General features: G+C 41.2%; 1 protein-coding gene across 11 annotated transcripts in view; it reads left to right on the top strand.

The window, feature by feature from the left end:
* Positions 1 to 18,431: 18,431 nt before the first annotated feature.
* MARCHF8 (membrane associated ring-CH-type finger 8) overlaps positions 18,432 to 23,052 on the top strand; it is a 150,924-nt gene continuing 146,303 nt past the window's right edge. For 3 of the 11 annotated variants that reach the window (XR_004436440.1, XR_004436439.1, XM_033208585.1), the window contains exon 1: positions 18,437 to 19,135. The gene's annotated coding sequence lies outside the window, so the exon portion shown is untranslated. Of the gene's footprint in view, positions 19,136 to 23,052 lie in introns of all 11 variants that reach the window. The other 8 variants (XM_033208579.1, XM_033208581.1, XM_033208584.1 and 5 more) reach the window with 7 other exon arrangements.

Genomic DNA, 23,052 nt, shown 5'->3' on the forward strand with positions numbered 1-23,052 from the left:
GGGATTAAGGATCCTGTTCCCCAGGTGTAACCAGAAACCATTAAGGCATTTGGGAGGCCACTTGCTGTATAGAAGCTCAGTTCAGACTGATGCTGAACCCTGGTGAACAACTAGCACCCAACCCAGGTAGATTCTGCAGCCCTGGGGTAGCAACTCTGCTAAGAGTACCAGAAGCCTAACTTAGGAGCTGTGAGGGGCCTCTTCCTCCACTTAAGGTTGAATGAACCAGAGAGCTCACTGCCCCTGCTCCTGTAAGAAATGAAATGTTGATGGAGACAGATGCCTTCAGACAAAGAGGGCAGTAAATTTATAAGAGGTAATGGCTAAAAGTTAGCAGAGGAGCTATGCAAATGGGGGTTGAAGGCATGCTTTTTAAGAAGGGTGGATATAAGTAGATGAAAAATACTTTCATCTGTGTTATGAATAATTCAGTATTTCCTCACGTATCATGTGTTTTAGACACTTAAAATATTAGAACTACATTACAGAGATAGACTGCTGAGAAGTGGACCATAGCATATTTATTCTGCAAACAAATATGAATGCTTAGGGCATACTTGATGTAGTGTACTATGCTTTTTAAACCAAGACTATAAGTAGAAGTAAGTCTCATTCTAAGTTTTACTAAAGATTGTGGTGAAAGTTAAGTCTTTTTACTAGTTTTAAATAACTGAGAGCTGAACTATTTTAATTCAACAAGTTATATCATTATATTGAGGGGCATTTATTTATGCTTTAAATTCTTATACAGACACGTTCCAAATTTTAGAGACATTGTATCTGTCTTTGCATTTCCAGTAATTAGCAGAGTGGGGAGTGGGTTGCATATAGGTACTGGTTAAACATTTTTTTAACCATGTTTTTTTTTTTTTTTGAGATGGAGTCTTGCTCTGTCACCCAGGCTGGGTGCAGTGGCATGATCTCAGCTCACTGCAACCTCTACCTCCTGGGTTCATGCGATTCTCCTGCTACAGCCTCCTGAGTAGCTGGGATTACAGGTGCCCACCACCATGTCTAGTTAATGTTTGTATTTTTAGTAGAGATGGGGTTTCACCATGTTAGCCAGGCCAGTCTTGAACTCCCAACCTCAAGTGATCTGCCTACCTCGGCCTCCCAAAGTGCTGGGATTATAGCCGTGAGCCACTGCACCTGGCCCATGATTTTTTTAAAAAGGCATTTATGTTGTTTTATTTAGCTAAGCCCATTTTATATGACGAAGTTCAGTTCTGGATTTTTTAAAAACAGCATTTAGTTTCACAGCACTAAATGTTTAAAATTTTTAACTTTTGGCTATGTGAAATATTTTCAGGTTATATTTAATGTAATCATTCTAAAAGGGGAAAATCCAAATACTCAGATGTTCTTAAAATTCTATCAGTGTACGTGTAACTTGTAGAGAGAATTATTTTTTAAAAGACAGGAATTCATTTTCTCATATATGTTATTAGGTTTTTCTTTTTTTTTTTTTTTTTCAGACAGAGTCTCACTCTGTCACCAGGCTGGAGTGCAGTGGTGTGATCTCGGCTCACTGCAACTTCTGCCTCTGGTTCAAGTGATTCTCCTGCTCCAGCCTTCCGAGTAGCTAGGACTACAGGCACACACCACCACGCCCAGCTAATTTTTGTATTTTTATTAGAGTCAGGGTTTCACCATGTTGGCCAGGATGGTCTCAATCTCTTGACCCCGTGATCCACCTGCCTTGGCCTCCCGAAGTGCTGGGATTACAGGCGTGAGCCACCATGCCCAGCCTGTTTAACGTTTTTAAGCCATCAAGACAAATAATCAAATTTTGTATCTAGTCATGTTTTTCAAAGTGTAAGCCTTCTACCACTCCTGGAACGTGAGATAATTTTAGGTATTATATGGGTGAACATTTGTAATAATTATATATGTTTAATGTATTGGAAAATATAAGTATAAGCAGTTTAAGTTGAAAATAATGTAAAATAAATTGATTTAGGTTAAAAACGGTTTAAAATTGGCAAGGATTAATATAGCAAAAATTATAAAAGTAAAACAGAATGACTGAAATTTAAGGAATGAAGGCATGATATTTTAAGTTTCTTTGAAAATTAAGTTAAACTTTTGAAATGGTTGATGAAACTAATATACATGGTTTTAGTAAAACTAAGGGTTAAAAAGTAAAATTTTATCATTGACATCCCCCTCCAATTTCTTCAATAATCAATTTTAGTTTTTCTAGTTGTTACCATCATAACACTAGCCAGTATATTTTAGACATTATTTTATTCTACTCTACTATTAAAAATGAGGAATTAGCTTAACAACACATTACCCCAATACTTCCTAATTTTTATCAGTGTATTACTCTGTTCAGGCTGCCATAACAAAATACCACAACGTACAGAAATTTTTCTGAGAGTTCTATAAGCTAGAAGTCTCAGATCAAGGTCCAACAGGGTCTGTTTCTGGTGAGGGCTCTCTTCCTGGCTTGCAGATAGCTGCCTTCTTGCTATGTCCTCACATGGCCTTTTCTCAGTGTGTACACACAAAGCGGGTTGTGGGTGGGAGAAGAGCATGAGTGCTATCTGGTGTCTCTTCTTAAAAGGACACTAGTCTTGTCAGATCAGGGCCCCACCCTTATTACCTAATTTAATCTTAATTGCTGTCTTAATCCAAATGTAGCCACACTGGGGGTTAGGGCCTCAAAATGGGAATTTTGAAGTGGGGAATACATGCATTCAGTCTATAACATACTGGCCGTGGCCTGCCAAAATCTATGTTCTTGTCACATGTAGATATATTCCATTCTATCCCAAGAACACTAAAAGCCTTAACTTGTTTAAGTATCAACTCTAAAGTCTAAAATCCAACGCCTAATTTAAGCATAAATCAGGTATGGCCAAGACTTTTGGTACCATTCAGTCTGAGGCAAAATTCCTCTCCAGCTGTGAACCTGTGAAACCAGACAATATGCTCTTCCAAAACACAATGATGAGATGGGCATAGGAAAGACATTCCATCTCAGAAAGGAGAAAAAAGAAAGAAAAAAAGGATGACAAGTCCCAAGCAAGTCCCCAAACCTGGCAAGGCAAATCCCATTAGCTCTTAAGGCTGTAGAATTATTCTTTTTGGTTTGATGCAGTGCTCTCCAGGCCCACTTAGGTGGCATTGGGCTTATGGCACTGGGCCTCAGCCTTGTCCCTGAGACACTGGTCAGTAGGATCCTGGCCTCCCATGAATGAAAAGGCCTCATCCTTTGAAATGGAGGAGGAACAAGCCCTGCGTCTTAGGCCTGTGGTGACAGTAGCAGGCTGTGGTTCATGGACAATATTTGAATCACTTTTGGGGCCATTCTTCACTTTTTAAAAGGATAGCTCATGCTCATAGCCAGATAGCTCTGTTGTCTGTTTCTGTAGAATCTGAGAAGTCCTACAGCTTTCTTTCATTCCATTCTGATTTTCCTGTCCCCTTTAGTCCCAGCTGGCAATATCTCTGTTGGTACAATCCCATCTCTATTCTTGGCTCCTGCTCAGGTGGCTGATTAAATCTGTGGTTCACACCCACACTAATGTTATCAAATGGTTGTTCAGCCACACCTTTAATGTTCTCTTCAAAACAGGCTTCTCATTTCTTTGCAGTGTGGATAGGCTGAGAATTTTCTGTATCTTCAAATTCTAGTTTCTCTGCTTAAAATTCCTTCAGTTTATCTCCTTGCATTTTAAGTGGTAGAGAAACCAAGTTTCTCCTTCAATATTTTGCTTAGAAATCTCTTTAGCTAAATTTAGATCCAGTTTCATTGCTCACAATTTCCGCCTTCCACAAAACACTGGAACACAACTCAGCTAAGTTCTTTCCATTTTATAACAAGAATCTCCTTTGTTTCTATTAACCTGTTCTGCATTTCTACCTAAGACTTCACCAGATCGGGCCTTTAAAGTCCATCATGCCCATGAACATTCTGTTGATGATGATATATATATATTCTGTAAGAATATGGAGACTTTCTCTCTGGCTCTCCTCTTTTCTTTCTGAGTCCTTGTAAGAGTTACCTTTAATCCAATCACCTGTTGGACCATAGCTATCAACAGTCCTTCAGGACACTGTAGACTATCTTTTTTTAGCATGCATGTTAAAACTACTCCAGCCCCTCACCATTACCCAGTTCCAAAGCCACTTCCATATTTTTAGGTATTTGTTAAGAAATACTACACTTTTTGGTACCAAAATCTGTATTTATCTGCCCAGGTTGCCACAACAAAATATAGTTGGTCCTCCATATCTAAGGGTTCCACATCCATAGATTCAACCAACTGGGGATAAAAATATTTCAGCTAAAAAAGGGTATATTTGCATCTATGTTGAACATGTACAGACTTTTTTCCCCTCTCATTCTCTAAATAAGGCAGTGTAATTACAAGAGGATGTGCAGCAGGGTTGGGGGCAGTGGGGAGAGAGCAAGCTCTTCAGTGTTCTTTCTTATAAGGATATCAGTCCTATTAAATTAGGGCTCTACTCTCATGACCTCTTTAGCCTTAATTACTTTCTTACTCCAAATACAGCCACACACAGGTTAGGGCCTCAACATAGGAATTTGGGGGAGGGGGGACACATACATTCAGTCCATAAGTCAGTTATTTCAAATTCCCTACTCTACTGCAGTTAGACTAGTCCATGTTACCAAGCTTTTACCTGAGCTATTGCAATAGGTTCCTAACTAGGCTCCCTGAATTACTTCTATGCCCTTTACAGCCTGTTTCTACACTTAGCCAGAGTGAGCTTACAGAAACAAAACTTTGAGCACATCAGTGTTTGAAATATTTCAGTGACTTGCTTTGTTCTTAGGATAGACCCTGTGTTACTCTGTTTGGCCTGCTATAACAGAATGCTATAAAAACTACAGAAATGTATTTCTTACAGTTCTGGAGATTGGGAAGTCCAGTATCAAGGCACTAGCAGATCTGTTGTCTGGTGAGGGCCTACTTCTTCATAGGTGACCATATTTTCATTGTGTCCACGTGGTAGAAGGCACAAGGGGCCTCCCTCTTGGGTCTCTTTTATAAGGGCTCTAATCCCATTAATGAAGGCTCTGCCGTGATTACCTAATCACTTCCCTAAGGTCCCATCTCAAAATACCATCACACTGGGAATTAGATTTCACCCTAATGAATTCAGTGAATTTTGGGAAGACATAAACATTCAGTCTGTGGCAGAGCCAAATCTTTAAACTTTCCTCTTCCTAGTAAGGCTTCTTCGGTGTAGCCCATTCTTACTTCTCCAGCCTCATCTTGCACTATTTCCCTAGGTTTCCTGGGATTTGCCTAGATTCACTTTCTTTTAGCTTTTCCAGCCTGTTTTCTCTTGTTAACACCCACTCTTCTTTCAGATGTCAAATCCATCATTACTTCCTGAAGGAAGCCTGCCAGGATATATTCCTATCTAGGTCAGTGCCCTTCCTCTTTAAACCATTTTCCTTCCCTGAAAGGAAATCCACAACAGGTTTAATTGTGTGAGCCTTTGAGTTGCACAAGATGGCAAGTCCATGAGAGCAGGAATTGCTCTCCTGCCCATCTATCCATCCTTGCTCCCAAGCTATCACCAGGCATTGTGCTTAAGCCCTCAATAAATATTTGTTGAATGAATGAAAATGTTTTCAAGAATGTACTAAGTCTCGGCTGGGTGTGGTAGCTCACGCCCATAATCCTAGCACTTTGGGAGGCAGAGGCAGGTAGATCACCTGAGGTCAGGCATTCGAGACCAGCCTGGCCAATGTGGTGAAACACTGTCTCTACTAGAAATACAAAAATTAGCCAGGCGTGATAGTGGGTGCCTGTAATCCCAGCTACTCAGGAGGCTGAGGCAGGAAAATCGCTGGAACCCGGGAGGCAGAGATTGTAGTGAGCCAAGATCATGCCACTGCCCTCCAGCCTGGGCAACAGAGCGGGACTCTGTCTAAAAAAAAAGAAAGAGCCAGGCGCGGTGGCTCACGCCTGTAATCCCAGCACTTTGGGAGGCCGAGGTGGGCGGATCACAAGGTCAGGAGTTCAAGGCCAGCCTGGCCAGCATGATGAACCCCATCTCTACTAAAAATATAAAAAATTAGCCAGGTATGGTGGTGTGCACCTGTAATCCCAGCTACTTGGGAGGCTGAGGCAGGAGAATTGCTTGAACCCAGGAGGTAGAGGTTGCAGTGAGCTGAGATCATAAGAAGACTCCATCTCAAAAAAAAAGAAAAAAGAAAAAAAAGAATGTGCTGTCTTTTTAGTGATCTATCCACTTTAAGTAGTATCTGTTAGCCCTAAAGCATATTACATTCTATTAAATTATAGCCTTTTCTGCCTTGTTTTTAGAATTGACTTAAAATCTGACACTAATAAAGTTAAAATATTACATTTTTGGACATATTTACTGAAGATCTAATTAGTATGAGAGTATGATATCTTTTCTGTAATCCAAGATCACTAAACCTGTGATAGGCAAAGGTTCATTTTCTAAACAGAGAGATAAAACTGATTCCCCGTAAATTCCTTCATTTACCTAAAATTATGCCATAGTTTATTTTGCTTTTTAATTTCTTTTTATTGTGAAGCTCATGGGTTTTTGTTTTCCCATTACTTTTCTTGTTTATTAATGTCAGGAAAAATATCCTGGATCTTATCATCAGATTAAGACTGTCCTTATTAAGGCTACTAATCATATAATTAATATATTGAGAATTATTCTTCTTAAAGACATTTTTCACATAATCATTTGACTTTTGTCTTAATTTAGTATTCTTATAATTTATTTTGAAATACTTTCAACTTTATAGAAAAGTTATAAGTGTAGAAAAAGAACTTTCTTGGTTCCCAGCTATTAATATTTCACCATATTTGCACTCTCTGTCAACACGTTTAGCAACTACCATTAGCCTTTTTCTGAACCATTTGAGAGTAAGATACAGACATCATGCCCATCCATCTGTATGTATTTCTAGTATGTGTTTTCCCTGAACAAGGACACACTCTTACCTAACTCCTCCTTTCTTTCTCTTTCCCCCTTCCTTCCCTTTCCCTTTCCCCTTTTCCCTCCCCCATTTAGTCCCCTGGGGACTGGCTTTTGTTTATAATTTCTCATATCCTCCTCCACACCTCAGGTTCCCTCTCTACCAGCCTCAGAGTACCCTTCTTTTGCAGACTTGGGGGTTGCGAGGTAGAGTGGGATCCCAGTTTTGGGGAGAAGAGGGTCTTCCTTAGGTGACATTGAGCTTTGACTTCTGTCTCCCTGGCTTTGGGAAGCCATGGGAATCAAAGTCACACTACTTGGTTTGTCACATGCACATAGGACACAAGATTTCAGTGCTCTGTGTACCATTTTGGATGCATGCTTTCACTTAGATTTTATCCCAGTGATTCTTGAGAGTTGTCCCAGTTCTTTGATTCTTTAAGCATATATACTTTTAAATTTTTTTATCCAGCATTTTCAGTTTGAGGAGTGGCTCAATTAACCTATTCAGCCTTATTCCTAGAAACGGATGTTTTATTTTAATTGAATTTTTTCCAATTCATTCTCTTGAATTCTTTGTCAGTCATAATTTCTTTCTTTTGTACTGTTGACTTTTCTCAAATGTTTGAGAATTTTGTACATAGCAAGGAAGTAAGAATATGACCGATTAGCATGGGTGGGGCCTAAGGATAAGAGTGGAAGTATTGCTTAACTTATATACTTGGTAACTATGCTTTATTTGGTAATCTTTTGCAAATTTATTCATTCAGATGTTTATGGAGTGCTTCCCAGGTGCACGGGACTGTAATTAGTGTTTGGAATATAGTAGTAAATTAGACAGGTGGAGTTTACATTGCAATATAGGCAGGCTTTAAGCAACTAAGTGTGTCATTATATAATTATAATTTTGATAAATATTATAAAGGGGAAGTATGTGGAGCTATGCAAGTATGCAACACAGGCACCTGACCTAGTACAGGACTCTTGAAGTTGAAACTTCTGAAAGAGTAATGAAAATTAGCTAGGAAAGTGGTAAGGGAGGTGATGGGGGAGAGGCCTAGGGGAAAAAATATGTATAGCCGGCCCTTCATATCTGTATTAGTCTGTTTTCACGCTGCTGATAAAGACATACCCAAGACTGGGCAATTTACAAAAGAAAGAGGTTTATTGGACTTACAGTTTCACGTGGTTGGGGAGGCCTCACAATCGTGATGGAAGGTGAAAGCCACCTCTCATATGGCAGCAGACAAGAGAAGAAGAGTTTGTGCAGGGAAATGCCCATTTTTATTCATTTATTATTATTATTTTTGAGATGGAGTCTTACTCTGTCACCCAGGTTAGAGTGCAGCGGCACAATCTCAGCTCACTGCAACCTCCCCCTTCAAGATTCAAATGATTCTCCCACCTCAGCCCCTCGAGTAGCTGGGACTACAGGCATGCGCCACCATGCCTGGCTAACTTTTTTGTACTTTTAGTAGAGACCAGGTTTTGCCATGTTGGCCAGGCTGGTCTCAAACTCCTGACCTCAAATGATCTGCCCACCTTGGCCTCCCAAAGTGCTGGGATTATAGGCATGAGCTACCACGCCTGGCCAAAACTCCCATTTTTAAACCATCAGATCTTGTGAAACTTACTATCATGAGAACAGCAAGGGAAAGACCCACCCCCATGATTCAGTTATCTCCTACAGGGAATTATGGGAGCTACTAGATGAGATATCTCCAACAGGGAATTATGGGAGCTACTAGATGAGATATCTCCAACAACACATGGGAATTATGGGAACCACTAGATGAGATTTGGGTGGGGACACAGAGCCAAATCATATCAGTATCCATGGGTTCCATGTTCATGGATTCAACCAAGGATTGAAAATACTCGAAAAAATAGATAGTTGCATCTGTACTGAACATGTATAGACTTTTTTTTCTTGTCATTATTCCCTAAACAACACAGTATAACAACTATTTACATAGCACTTATGCTGTATGAGGTATTATACGTAATCTAGAGAAGATTTAAATTATACAGAAGGATGTTTGTAGGTTATGTGCAAATACTATACCATTTTATATAAGAGACTTAAGCATCTGTGGATTTTGGTATCTGTAGGGGATCCTGGAGCCAATTGCTGACAGATACCAAGGGACAACTGTATATTCTGAAGGACTTTTTCTTAGTCAAACTTTATTCCCTTTATTTAGGAATGGGTGCCCTGCTGAGAGACTTCATCCTATACTTCATTTATCAGAATCTGTTAAAAGGGTAACCTTTCCATTATAGCAGTTTCAATCAAGGGAGAACAAGTTTGGAAAAAAAGATTGAGCTAATGATCTACAATATCTGCTACAGATGATGATTTGATTCCAAAAGAGTATTTAAGGTTTGTTGAGATGGAAGGAAAATGTAAAGAACAAAATCCTAATGAAGAGAATGTAGGAACACTAAATCAGCCCCAAAACTCATATTCAATTTGCCCAAGAAAGAAATGAAATATTTTATTAAATGCATAGAATAGAAAAAAAAAGAATAAGGTTGAGGTTTTAGTCTATATAGTATTTTTAAATTATAATCATATCATTAGTATTTAATGATACTCAGTTCTACTTTACCACAACTAATATCAATAGAATTACTTATAAAACAAAGACCTTAAGGGGAGAAAAGGTTGATAAAGGATAGAATAAATACTAATAGACTTTAGTCTTTAATAAAAATAAACAATTACAGATAGGATTAAAAAAATAAAATCTGGTACCTTGCTGCCTGTAAGAAACACCTGAAGTAGAAAGATACAGACAAATAGTAGGCTAATCTTTTACTGTTAGCTCATTTCTTTGTACTGGTAAATCATGTTTTTTTTTTGTTTTTTTTTTTTTAAGTTTGAATGTATATTTTGAAATAAAAATGGAAAATAACAACTAGTTTTTTGTATTTTTTAGTAGAGACGGGGTTTCACCGTGTTAGCCAGGATGGTCTCGATCTCCTGACCTCGTGATCCGCCCGTCTCGGCCTCCCAAAGTGCTGGGATTACAGGCTTGAGCCACCGCGCCCGGCCAAATCATGTTTTATTATGTGAATATATTTCATTGTGATGTCAGCTGAGAGGACCTAGACACAGCAATGAGCACAGGTAGTGCCCATATCTTACTTTCTAATACCATTCTCTAAAGAGGGCACACGCCTCCTTGGAGAGATGCCTGCTTGTGGAACTGGGGCAGGACTTTTTTTTTTTTTTTTTGAGATGGAGTCTCACTTTTGTTGCCCAGGCTGGAGTGCAATGGCGTGAACTCGTCTCACCACAACCTCCACCTCCTGGGTTGAAGCAATTCTCCTGCCTCAGCCTCCCAAGTAGCTGGGATTTCAGGCATCTGCCACCATGCCTGGCTAGTTTTTTTGTATTTTTAGTACAGACAGGGTTTCAACATGTTGGCCAGGCTGGTCTTGAACTCCTGACCTCAGGTGATCTGCCCGCCTTGGCCTCCTAAAGTGTTGGGATTACAGGCATGAGCCACCGTGCCCAGCCAAAAATATGTCTTAAAGTGCCAAAAAGTAAAGAAGTACTGAAAAAAAACCCCAAGATAGCAAAAACGTAAGAATGATGGGGTATGCCAGGGGGACACAGGAACCAAATGAAAGCATTCTCAATGGCTAAATCTAAAACAATTTGAGCAACAAAATACAGTAGTATTGGTTTATAACTCAGTATAAAATAAATATCCACGATTCTATACTGGTATAAATAAATAGATTAATAAATAAGGGAGAAGGGCCGTATTCTCCACGCAGAAGAATTCTGTAGATACTCCACTCTCAAGGAGGAGGAGGAGGAGAAACGCCTCAAGCCTTAGGTGTGGGCTATGCATAATGACTTTCTTCCAAGGAGTACAGTCTGGAAATGGGGAAGAGTAACTTTATTTTATTTTTATTTATTTATTTTTTTGATACGGAGTCTTGCTCTTTGCAAAGATAGTTGAGCTCCCATACATCTCACACCCATGCTCCCCTATGAACATCTTACGTTACTATGGTATACTTGTTACAATTAATGAACCAATAATGAGACATTATTTAAAGTCCATGCTTTCTTCAGATTCCCTCAGCTTTCCCTTTTCTGTTTCAGGACCCCATCCAGGGTACCACATGATATCTGTCAGCATGTCCCCGTACTCTTGGCTGTGACAGTTTCTCAGACTTTCCTTCTTTTTGATAACCTTGACAGTGTTGAGAAGTACTGGTCAGGTATTGTGTAGAATGTGCCTCAATGGACAGTGTCTAATGTTTTCCTCATGGTTACACTGGGGTTGTGGGTTTTGAGAGGAAGACTACTGAAGTGTCATTCTCACTAATGGTATCAAGTGAACACACTAGCAACATGATTTATGCCTGCTGATGTTGACCTTCACTACCTGGCTGAGGAGTTTGTCAGGTCTCTCCATTATAAAGTTACTCTTTTCCGGCCGGGCGAGGTGGCTCATGCCTGTAATCCCAGCACTTTGGGAGGCCGAGGCGGGCAGATCACGAGGTCAGGAGATGGAGACCATCCTGACTAACATGGTGAAACCCTGTCTCTACTAAAAAATACAAAAAATTAGCCAGGCGTGGTGGCGGGCACCTGTAGTCCCAGCTACTTGGGAGGCTGAGGCAGGAGAATGGCATGAACCTGGGAGGTGGAGCTTGCAGTGAGCCGAGATTGCACCACTGCACTCTATCCTGGGCGACAGAGCGAGGCTACATCTCAAAAAAAATACATAAAATAAATAAAGTAGTACCTATTAAGTTGTTGAGAGCACCATCAAAGCTGTCATTACCAAAATATTTATACTGGTATATTCTTTGTTCCAGAAAGGATTGAATATGGAAATGTCCATGTTACCAAGAGAGAAAAACTATAATCTAAAACGAGAAAAGACGTCAGAAAACCAAAATAAAGGAGGAAATGGAAATTAGAAAAAAAGTGAATACTGGAAAATGAATAAAATTGCAGTTGTCCTGAAATATTTCAACCAAATTCACATCAACCTTACCTTAAGAAAGAAAAGCAAACTAGCAAAATTAGAAATGAAAATAAAGTTCAATGCAGAGGAGTCTAAAAATTTATTGGAGAAAGTTAGCAAAATGAGTACAGCCCCAGAAAGATTTTCTTTGAACTTTTTCATTAAAATACAGTATTCAGTCATTTAATAGATATTGATTAAGCCTCTGGTAGGTGTCAGGCTCAATTAAGTACTGTGGATACAGTGTTGGAACTAAACATCCTTGCTTTCATCACACACTTACATTCTAGAGGAAATAAAACAAATATGCCAGATGGTGTTAGGATTCTGCATTCATTTGTGGGGCTGCCGTAACAAAGTATCACAGACTGAGTGGCTTCAGGGACAAATTAATTTACTTACATTTTTGGAGGCTATAACTCTAAGATCAAGGTGTCAGAAGAGCTGGTTTCTTCTGAAGCCTCCTTGCCTTGCAGATGACCGTGTTCTCCTTGTGTGCTCTCATGGTTTTTCCTCTGTGTGTGTCTGCGTCCTAATCTCCGGGTTTTTGTTGTTGTTGTTGGTTGTTGTTTTTGAGATGGAGCCTTGCTCTGCCGCCCAGGCTGGAGGGCAAAGGTGCTATCTTGACTCACTCCAACCTCCGCCTCCCAGGTTCAACCGATTCTCCTGCTTCAGCCTCCTGAGTAGCTGGGATTACAGGTGCACTCCACCACGCCTGGCTAATTTTTGTATTTTTGGTAGAGATGGGGTTTCATCATATTGGTTAGGCTGGTCTCGAACTCTTGACCTCGTGATCCATCTACCTGGGCCTCTTTAAAGTGCTGGGATTACGGGGATGAGCCACCACACCCAACCTAATTGCCTTTTCTTCTGAAGACATCTGTCATATTGGATTAGGGCCCACTCTGATCTCCTTTTTTAATCTCCTCTTTAAGGACCCTATCTCAAAATGCAGTCACATTCTGAGATCTGGAAGTTAGGACTTCAACAAACGAATTTTGGGGGTGGAGGGACATAATTTAGACCATATCAGATAATACATTATGCTGCGGTAACAAATGAATCCCAAAAGCTCAGTGATTTAACACAACAAAGTTTATTTTTCCACCGTGGAAAACTCACTGAGCCAGGCAACTTCCCAGGACAGCTGACCTAGTCAGTGACTCAGTGATTCAGGCTGTGTCCACTCTGTGACTTCGCCACTGCAACATGTGGTCTAGATCACTGCAGCAGGCCATTGGTTATAGGGCCTGACCTAATTGCAAGGGTTATATGAAGAGGGCTGGTAGCAAATAGATACTTAATTTGCTATAAATATCTCTGCCAGAGATGGCAATAAGTGCTAATAACAAAAACCAAGCAGGGGAAGGTGACATTGATAGGAGTGCTGTTTCACAAAGAATGGTCAAAGGCAACCTGAGAAAGTCACATTTAAATAAGCCACAAAGGAAGTGAGGAAATGGAAGGAAATGTTCTACTCTTGAGGAAAGTAAGGAACAGCAAGGAAGCCAGGTGGCTAGAGCAAAGCAAGTAAGAGGACGATGAGAAGTAGGGGCTAGATCATGCAGGACTTTAGAGCCAAGCACTTTTGGATTTTATTCTGAATTGGGAAAATATTGGGGTTGACATGCTCTGACTTAGGTTTTGAAAAGTCACTTTGGTGATTGTGTAGAAAAAAAAAAAGACTGTAAGGAGGCAAGGATGGAAGTCGAGAGAAATATACAGCAGACCCACGTGGGAGGTCCTAGGGCTGGGTTTGGCTGGGCTGTAGCACGCTCCTGGATGATAGTTACATGTTCTCCTCCTTTCTCAAACCACCAGCACCTCTCTCCCTCTCCTCACACTCAGCTTTTATTTTATTAAACTATCAACAATCAGTAGAGAAATTCCACGTGCATCCGTTACAGAAACATCAGGGGTTCTGTCTACGTCTTGCAGGTTACTGCTGAGGAAGAAGAGTTTAATCACGTGTTTTAGCCAAGGAGATGGGGAGGTCAGTCTCAAATCCATCTCCCTGACTGACTAAAATTTAGGGTTTATATAGCAGGGAAGAAGTATAACCATGTGTTAGAAAACAGGAACTATGGAGGGGTAAGGAAATAAAAGTAAGGGTCTGGCATCTCATTGTCTGAATGTGGTGATCTGGTAAGTTTCAGTTCTTTGATACTTTTTGAGAGGCCAGGAGTCCTTTCTGAGAAAGGAACTCAGATAAAACAAATGTAAGTTTTGAGCTTTAAGAAAAGAAGGGTCACTTTCTATGTTTGGCCAAAAGAACTGTCTGTGGGACTACTGGGTCAGTTTCATGTTCAACAACAAATCTACCAAGCTATCTGTATCTGTGGCCAGCCATTCCCCTTCTCTTGTTTTTTCCTTATCTTAGGATGACTCCTCCAATCTACTCAAGATTTTCCTTCCTACAGTTGTCACTCTCTTGTACATCCAGTTACTACAGCATTTGTATTAGCATATAAATATTTAAACAGAAAACCTTAATCCCACATCTCTTACCTGCTATGATCCTATTTCCCTGCTCTCCTTTACAGCAAGAGAACAATGATTGTATTTACTTGTCGGCACCATCTATTATCTCAAGAATCAGGCTTTTAACCCTACCACTTTATCTTAATTGCTTCGTTCCCAAGGTCTCAGTGATCTCTACACTGCCAGTTCAGAGGTCAATCCTCATCTGACTCAGCCTCTCAGTGCAAATGACACCTTTAGGCACTTCTCTCTTGAAACATTTTCTTCACGTGATCAGGACTCCTCTGTTCCAGTTCTCCTCTTACCTCTGATAGCTTCTTCTAAGTTTCCTTCTTATCTCTACAGTGCCACATGTCTAGCCTTTCAGTCTCTTTTGCTGCAATTATGCAATTCGGACCTGTGAAAGTCCTAGATCAGTAATTTTCAATGATTTTCAAACTGTAGGCCACAATTATTACAGGGTTAAAAAAAATCAATAGAGTTGGGAGTGAAAAATTTAAACAGAAGAAATCATGCATCACACGTAGGAATGGTAAATTTGTTTCTGGAAACTTTTAAATTATATACATGTATTCGGTTAACATGTAAAATGTATTTTGTATTTTGGGTTGAGGTCAAAGATACGAAAATTACTGCTCTGTGTGATCGCATCCAATCATGTGGCTTTTTGAATACCACTGCCTAATCTTCAATTTATATCTCTATATCTCTCCTCTGAATTCCAGTCTGGTGAACTGGAGTCTGGTGAAACTGTATCTTTATAAAGGTTATTAATAAAAAGGAAAAAGTCTTATATCAAGGCAAAAAAAAAAAAGGCATTTAGATTTGGGACCAGGAAACGTGAATTCAAGGTTGGCTCTACCACATACATAGCTTTTCAACACTTTAGTAGGTTATTGCTAGTTTCTTTCTTTCTTTGCAAGCTCCCCATTAGTCCTTACATTCATCTATTCTAGTGGGAACACTAGTATATCTGCTGTATTAGATTGGGTGCCTTTATACAGCCATGCACTGTATATTTATAATCTATTTTGTCATACATAACACATTTTATTTTTTGCAATTAAACTCTTTAAGAACTAGAACATGGCTGGGCGCAGTGGCTCACACTTGTAATCCCAGTGGGAGGTGAAGCTGGCTGGATATCCTGGCTCCAGTAGGGACTTGGAGAACTTTTTTGTGTCTAGCTAAAGATTGTAAATGCACCAATCAGCACTTTGTAAAAGGGACCATTCAGCACTCTGTAAAATGGGCCAATCAGCACTCTAAAATGGACCAATCAGCACTCTGTAAAATGGACCAATCAGCAGGATGTGGGTGGGGATACATAAGAGAATAAAAGCTGGCCACCCCAGCCAGCAGAAACAACCTGCTTGTGTCCCGCTTCCACAGTGTGGAAGCTTTGTTGTTTTGCTCTTCACAATAAATTTTGCTGCTGCTCACTCTTTGGATCCATGCTACCTTTAAGAGCTGTAACACTCACTGCAAAGATCCGCGGCTTCATTCTTGAAGTCAGTGAGACCAAGAACCCACTGGAAGGAACCAACTCTGGGCACACCAGCACTTTGGGAGGCCAAGGTGGGCAGATCACCAACGGTCAGGAGTTCGAGACCAGCCTGGCCAACATGGTGAAACCCTGTCTCTACTAAAAATACCAAAAATTAGCTGGGTGTGGTGGTGGGCACCTGTAATCCCAGTTATTCAGGAGGCTGAGACAGGAGAATTGCTTGAACCTGGTAGGCAGATGTTGCCGTGAGCTGAGGTCGCATCATTGCACTCTAGCCTGGGCAACAAGAGCAAAACTCATCTCAAAGCAAAAACACCACACACACACACACACAAACTAGAACAGGGTTGAATGGGTTCATGTATTTAACCATTTGGTGGGGAGTCAGTGTGACTGGCTCTGGAGATAACACTGGTCATTTGGCTGAAGCCTGAATTCTTATCTCTTCATGTCCCACAAACTCTAGGAGAGGGTAGGTAATTTCCCTATGTCGGTTAAGGCTCAGGAAAGGCAGTGTATTAGGAGTCCCCATTAACACAAGCAGGGAGGATTTGGAATTAAGCTGTTGCCACAAGGCCAGGATGCCTCTTGGAGTGAGTACCTAGTGCCCTGTGAGCAATTCCCTTACTGGCTGCCTTACATTCTGAGTGCAACAGTTTTATCCCAATTGTGCTTTGTTTCCTTGCTGGCAATCCCTTCCTTTTTTTGGAGACGGAGTCTCACTCTGTCACCCAGGCTGGAGTGCAGTGGCATGATCTTGGCTCACTGCAGCATCTGCCTCCGAGGTTCAAGCGTTTCTCCTGTCTCAGCCTCCCGAGTAGCTGGGATTACAGATGCCTGCCACCATGCCTGGCTAATTTTTGTATTTTTAGTAAGGAGGAGGTTTCATATTGGCCAGGCCATGTTGGCCAGGCTGGTCTTGAACTCCTGAGCTCAGGTGATCTGCCTGCCTCAGCCTCCCAAAGTGCTAGGATTACAGATGTGAGCCCCCACACCTGGCGGGCAATCCCTTCTTGAACTGCACTCCAGGTGGCAAGAATCTGGACCCAGGACCTGGACATGTTCAAGTTGTCAGCTCCCTTTCCCTCAGGACTCTGACCTCCTATACTAATACCCGTTGCCAAAGACTATATATGGTTAATATTTACCCAGCACTGTATGTGTTGGGCACTTAAAAGTGTTATACAGGCATTACCTCATTTTGTCTCATAACCACTCTATTCAGTAGATGTTTTTTAGATAGCCGAAGAGAGGCTCGGAAAGGTTAAGAAAATTGCCTAGACAGTAATGGCTGAGCCAGGACTCACCCTATCTTTGCCTCCATAAGTACTGCTTATCAGCCCTGCTTAGCTCACAGATCCCTGTTAAACTACGAAGGTTCTGCCGCTTCCTGCAGAAGGATGATAGGATTTCATATCCATAGATCAGTCAACCAATTCTTTTGCTCACCAAGACTGGTCTAGGCATAAGCTATACCAATGGAAGATATTGGTACTGCCTTCATGGAACACCTGCTGCCAGAAGCAGTAGAGTCAACCAGATTGTGGCAACGGGCCTTGATAACCTATTTTCCATAGTAAACGACAAATGGAGAAAATTCATCATTTTCTGCTCTTTGTAATACTGTATTCTAAGTGTGTTACAGCAATGAAGATGTTTTGACCTTGCTGATCTAAAGGATATTTTGAGCACACTGTTTTGAACCTGACAATCTGCTCTTTACTTAGCCAACAATGCAAAGTGGTCACAATTGTAGGGAGGAATTGATTAGCTATATAGATCACTCCTGGACAACAGAACTGTGGAATATTTGAGAGGATTTGCTTATAATTCACTCATGAATTTACTAAGAAATACAAATTAGTCATATTTTATGCATTATTATGGGACAAATAAAATTAGCAGTGGTTGAAACTATTTCTGGGAAGTTTGATCTAGGAAAATTGGATTTGGTAGACAATGATGAAAGTGACAGAGGAATAATAAAGTTTTATGTGGACAAAAGATGAATGCAGAATCAAATACTTAGACGTGTATGTACACAAAGATGATTCCTGATAAAAATTAAAATACAATTTAAAAGTAGGAAGTCGTATAAACCTCTTTCACACGCTTTCTCTGGCTGAGAGGGCTATGCTGTGGGCATCTATCCTTCAGTCCAGATTAGAGAGCGAAAGCAAACAAAAATCTGTCAGGGCAAAAACCGTTACCACTTATTCCTTCGCTTTCCCTCCCGTTTGACAGCCTCAAGTAAGAAAGTATTTTCCACTTTCTTCTCCAAGTACAACGTCCTTTTGCCAGACAAAATTTCCTTTTCCTTCCAAAACACTAGTATTAATAACATATGTAGTCAGGCCCACGACACACTAAACAACAAAGGCAGAGCTGGGGAAGTCTTCGGTTCCAAGCCTGGTGGGTCCTCGCCTGGGCACAGCGAAGGGGTGGAAGCACAGAGGTGTCGCGCAGCCGCACCCGCAGCAGCCGGCCCCCAGCGCGCTGTGGCCGCCCGGGAACGCCTCCACCCAACCCGGCCGGACACGTGACGCCCGCGTCACGTGACCTGCCAGTCGGCGTCCTCACGCGGAGGGGCGTAGGGTGTACACAGGCAACGCGCTGGCGGAGGTTCGGCCCTGCTGCGTCCGCGTCTGGGGCATGCTCCAGGAGGGCCGGGGCCGTTGCGCCGCCAGCTCAGAGCCCACCTGAGGTAACTCTTGCGGCTTCTAGGCTCGGCTCTTCCAAGCCGCTCGCAGCTGTCCCTGCTGGCCGCCAATAAGGGCGGCCGAGCCCCCGGCCCGGGCAGGGGGTGTGGCTGCCGGCCGCGCGGTCAGCGACAGGTGGGCCGCCAAGGCGCCCGCCCTGCGCTGCCCGTGGGCTGGGGGCCCGGCGTGGAGCCCGCGGAGAGGCAGCGCGACTTGGGGCCGTGGGTCCTTCTGCCCTGGTGCTGGCGTCTGCCCCTGGGGCCGGGCCGAGTCGAACCAGGAACGCAGAAGCAGTCTGTGCCAAGGGCCCTAGGCCGGCCGCCCGGGGTGCCAGGTCTTTTCCCTGAGGGCCTGTGAGACCTTGAGCCCGTCAGCCGTCGTCCTTGGCCTGAGTTTGCGCATCTGTAAAATGGAAGCTCGGACTAGTAATCCGTGAGGACCTTCCACGTCTGACGTGTGATCTCGAGAGACCTGCGTGCATTGGGAGTGCCAGAAGGAAAGCATAGGTATCCTTTAGTTGCTAACTTTTCGTTGATCTTTAAATCTGTTTTCATCTTAAATGATTCGTATTCCCGTTCACCTGGCTGAAGTTTCTAATAGGAAACTTATTGGGTGGGGGTTATAATGGTTTATGTTACCGTTTTCATGTTTCTTTAATGCAACAAAACCTTTTTTTTTCTTAAAATCTATTTGGAAGCCCAGATTGTAAAAATAAATGGAACCCTTTTCTGCCTCATTATCACTATTCTCACGACCCACCCCCACGCTAACTACCCTTAAGGACCCAGGGAAGTCATAGGTTGGGGAGCTCCGTATGGAGTTGAGGAAATGTTTTGTGTATTTTTTAATTTGATAGGATCTGGAAAATGAATTCTTTGCATATGTGTTTTCTATTATCTTTCTCCTTATTTTGTTCGATTGCATGCTATATAATTACAGAGACAATTAGCATAACCCTCACATACCATACTTCGGGGCCTTTTTTGGCCCCGAAATTTCTGATAAAGACGTTTCTCGAATGGTTCCATCTTTCCTTGCATCCCAGTCCCTGGGGAAGTAAGTGTATGTTTATAATAGTGAGACTTCATGCCTCATTGCTGATTTAGTTGCTCAGATACAGAATGGGAATGGAAGACTTTTGAGACCAACCGGATAGGTTAGGACATACCAGAAAAACATGAAAACTCTAAAAAATATGAAAACTGAAGGAGTATATGAACTCAAGTCGTTGAGAGTCATGGAATAATGTGAACATGCCTTCGTGTGAAATCTTGAGACCCTGGAGCAAGAGAATTTTGGATTTTGAGAAAACTGAGTTTAAGAGAAAAAGATGTCCTGTTTCATATGGTGAGTGAACATGTAAACAGTGTGAGGTGGTAGTGTGTAGACAACATTTTCAGGATTTTTTTTTTTTTTTAAAGAGGAACACATAGTTTCCTAATGGATTTTGGAGACTATGGTTTTAAGAGATGTACTGAAACTTGAAGTTTAATGTTAAAAGAGGGAAACGATACCCTTTTACAGTTTGTCTGCTTGATGCTTCTGTGAGCTGAGCAAGAATTGGAAGTGGAATGGACTATAAGTGGTACCCAAGGTGACCTAGTGGAAAGGTTTTCTCTTTTCAAAGCCAACTTACTTCCCTGATCTTTGGCTTAAGCTTAAGCAAGTCATTTCCTTTCTTTGGTTCTCAGTTTCTGCTGCAAAATGAGGAAATTGGATTGATTACTCTTCTACCTTTTGGCTCCAGCTAGGTTTGCCAGATAAAACACAGGATGCCTAGTTGATACGAATTTCAGATAAAGTGAATACATTTTTACTATAAATACTACATGGGGGCATACTTGTACTAAAAAAATGATTCGTTGTTTGTCTGAAATTAAAGTTTAACTGGGCTTGCTGTATTTATATTTGCTAAATCTGGCAGCCTTAGCTCCAACATTTATGTTTCCTTTAAGTTAGTGCCAGCTCAAAGCAGAGCTGGGAATGAATTGATTTAAGCAGCCAGGAAACGCTAATTGTTGTCGGTAGTAGCGTCTGGTTCTTGAGGAATGTCGTTGATTCACTTGTGGTTTGTTTCTTTTTCCCTTATGTAGCAGTTCCATTTCTACCATAATCACATAATGTTTAGGTTTATACTTTTGGTGGTAAGTAGTTTAAAATATCTGAAAGCAAGTTAAAAATATTGCTGAAATTTCTAAAAGTGGCTTCATTTTTTTGAGCCTTGAAATGGTATGTGTTTTTTCCGCCTCCTGCCACCCCCCGTAAAAGATGCTTTACAACCCTACCTGTTCCCCAGGTTTGTGGTTGATTAAAAGACATTTTCTAAAGCCGTGGACTGTTCTGATGCCAAGTAATCAGGAAGTTCTTCTTATGCCTTCTAATTTTGTCCCCTGTGAATATGGAAAATTATCAGTATATACAGTATAAACATTTTATATTTTATCTGACGGTTGTCAGCTTTGTCTTTGCTGTATTGAAGGATTTTCAATTTTGAACTTCTTTTTCAAGAAGTGTAATTTTAAACTTTTCATTTTTTGTTTTAAATAACTAGACCAGATCCAATTTCTTAACTCACTTGGAAATGCCTGAATTTTCTAATTCATTTATTCAATCAATAGTCAATAAAAAATTTGCTTTTGGAGAGTCAGTTTGATGATGTGACCAGTGTTCTAGTTCTCCAGGTGCTTATTTCTGATAGAGGAGTTAAAACGTGTAATCTGAGGATAATATGATGAAGGCTTTGAAGAGGTACAAGTGCTATGGAAATTGAGAGGAAGGATGGGTGCTCATCAGATTGACATATTGAAGAGAAAAACTCTGGAAGAGGTAGAAGTGGATTCAGGACCTGGAGGTAAAGGTGGGATCAGGAAGACAGAGGTGGACACAATGGTGGAAAGAAGCGGATAAGGGCAGGGAATCTGCCTTCTCAGTTCTACAAAACATACACTGTGTTGGATTTAAAATACTTTATAAATGTTGTGTATGTGTGGTTTTTGGTTCACTGTGATGTTCTCATCTGCTTTATATTTGCTTTGAACTGCTTTGGTGTCTTTCTATATTAAAAAGACCTTCAGTTGTCTGTGAAGCTCTTTGAAAAAGTGTTTATTAAATGTGTCACGCGTATAAAGTATGTATTGAAAAAATAGAACATTACCAATAGCATTGAAACCTCCTGTGTACTTCTTCCTTCCTCTCAAAATAACCAGCATGCTGAATTCTGTGTCTATCATTTCTTTGCTTTCGTTCTTTTTTTTTTTTTTGAGACAGAGTTTTGCTCTGTCACTCAGGCTGGATGGAGTGCAGTGACGCCCTCTTGGCTCATTGCAACTCTGCCTCTTGGGTTGAAGCGATTCTCCTGCCTCAGCCTCCTGAGTAGCTGGGACTATGGGCACGTGCCACCATGCCCTACTAATTTTTGTATTTTTGTAGAGACAGGCTTTCACCATGTTGGCCAGACTGGTCTCAAACTCCTGACCTCAAGTGATCTGCCTGCCTCAGCCTCCCAAAGTGCTGGGATTGCAGGTGTGAGCCACTGCACCTGGACTGCTTTCTTGATAATGTTATTTTACTTTATACATGTATATCTCCCCAAAATACTGTTTGCTTATGCATATTTTTAAACTTTATATAAATGGCATCATGCTATGTGGATTTTTTTTCCTGCAACTTTTTTTTTGAGACGGAGTCTCGCTCTGTCGCCCAGGCTGGAGTGCAGTGGCCGGATCTCAGCTCACTGCAAGCTCCACCTCCCGGGTTTATGCCATTCTCCTGCTTCAGCCTCCCGAGTAGCTGGGACTACAGGCGCCCACCACCTTGCCCGGCTAGTTTTTTTTGTATTTTTTAGTAGAGACGGGGTTTCACCGTGTTAGCCAGGATGGTCTCGATTTCCTGACCTCGTGATCCGCCTGTCTCGGCCTCCCAAAGTGCTGGGATTACAGGCTTGAGCCACCGCGACCGGCCTCCTGCAACTTTTTAAATTAGTTACTAAGTTTCATCCATGTTTTTCTTCAAAGGTAAGAATTTCTCTGGAATATACATCTAGGATTGGAGTTGTTGTTTGTCAGGTGTGTACACCAGTAACTTTACTAAATACAAATTGCTTTCCAATGTAGTCGTACTGTTTTACTGTCCTATAAGCAGTGTGAGAGTTAACTGTTTTTATCCTGTCTACATGCTCCCCAGTGTTTGGTATGAGAAACCGTGTATCTATTAAAGGTCTAGTATCCAGAGTATTTAAGGAACTCTTATACCTTAGTCATAAAAGGAAAAATAACTAAAAAAAATGGACAAAGGATTTGAATAGACAGTTTTTCAGACAAGACATACAAATAGCCAGTAAGCACATGAAAAGATGTTTTACATCATTAGTCACCATGTAAATGGAAATCAAAACCGCAGTGAAATACCATGTCACACCAAGTAA

The sequence above is a fragment of the Trachypithecus francoisi genome, unplaced genomic scaffold, assembly GCF_009764315.1.
Source record: "Trachypithecus francoisi isolate TF-2019V2 unplaced genomic scaffold, Tfra_2.0 Lachesis_group9, whole genome shotgun sequence".
Taxonomy (NCBI): Eukaryota; Metazoa; Chordata; class Mammalia; order Primates; family Cercopithecidae; genus Trachypithecus; species Trachypithecus francoisi.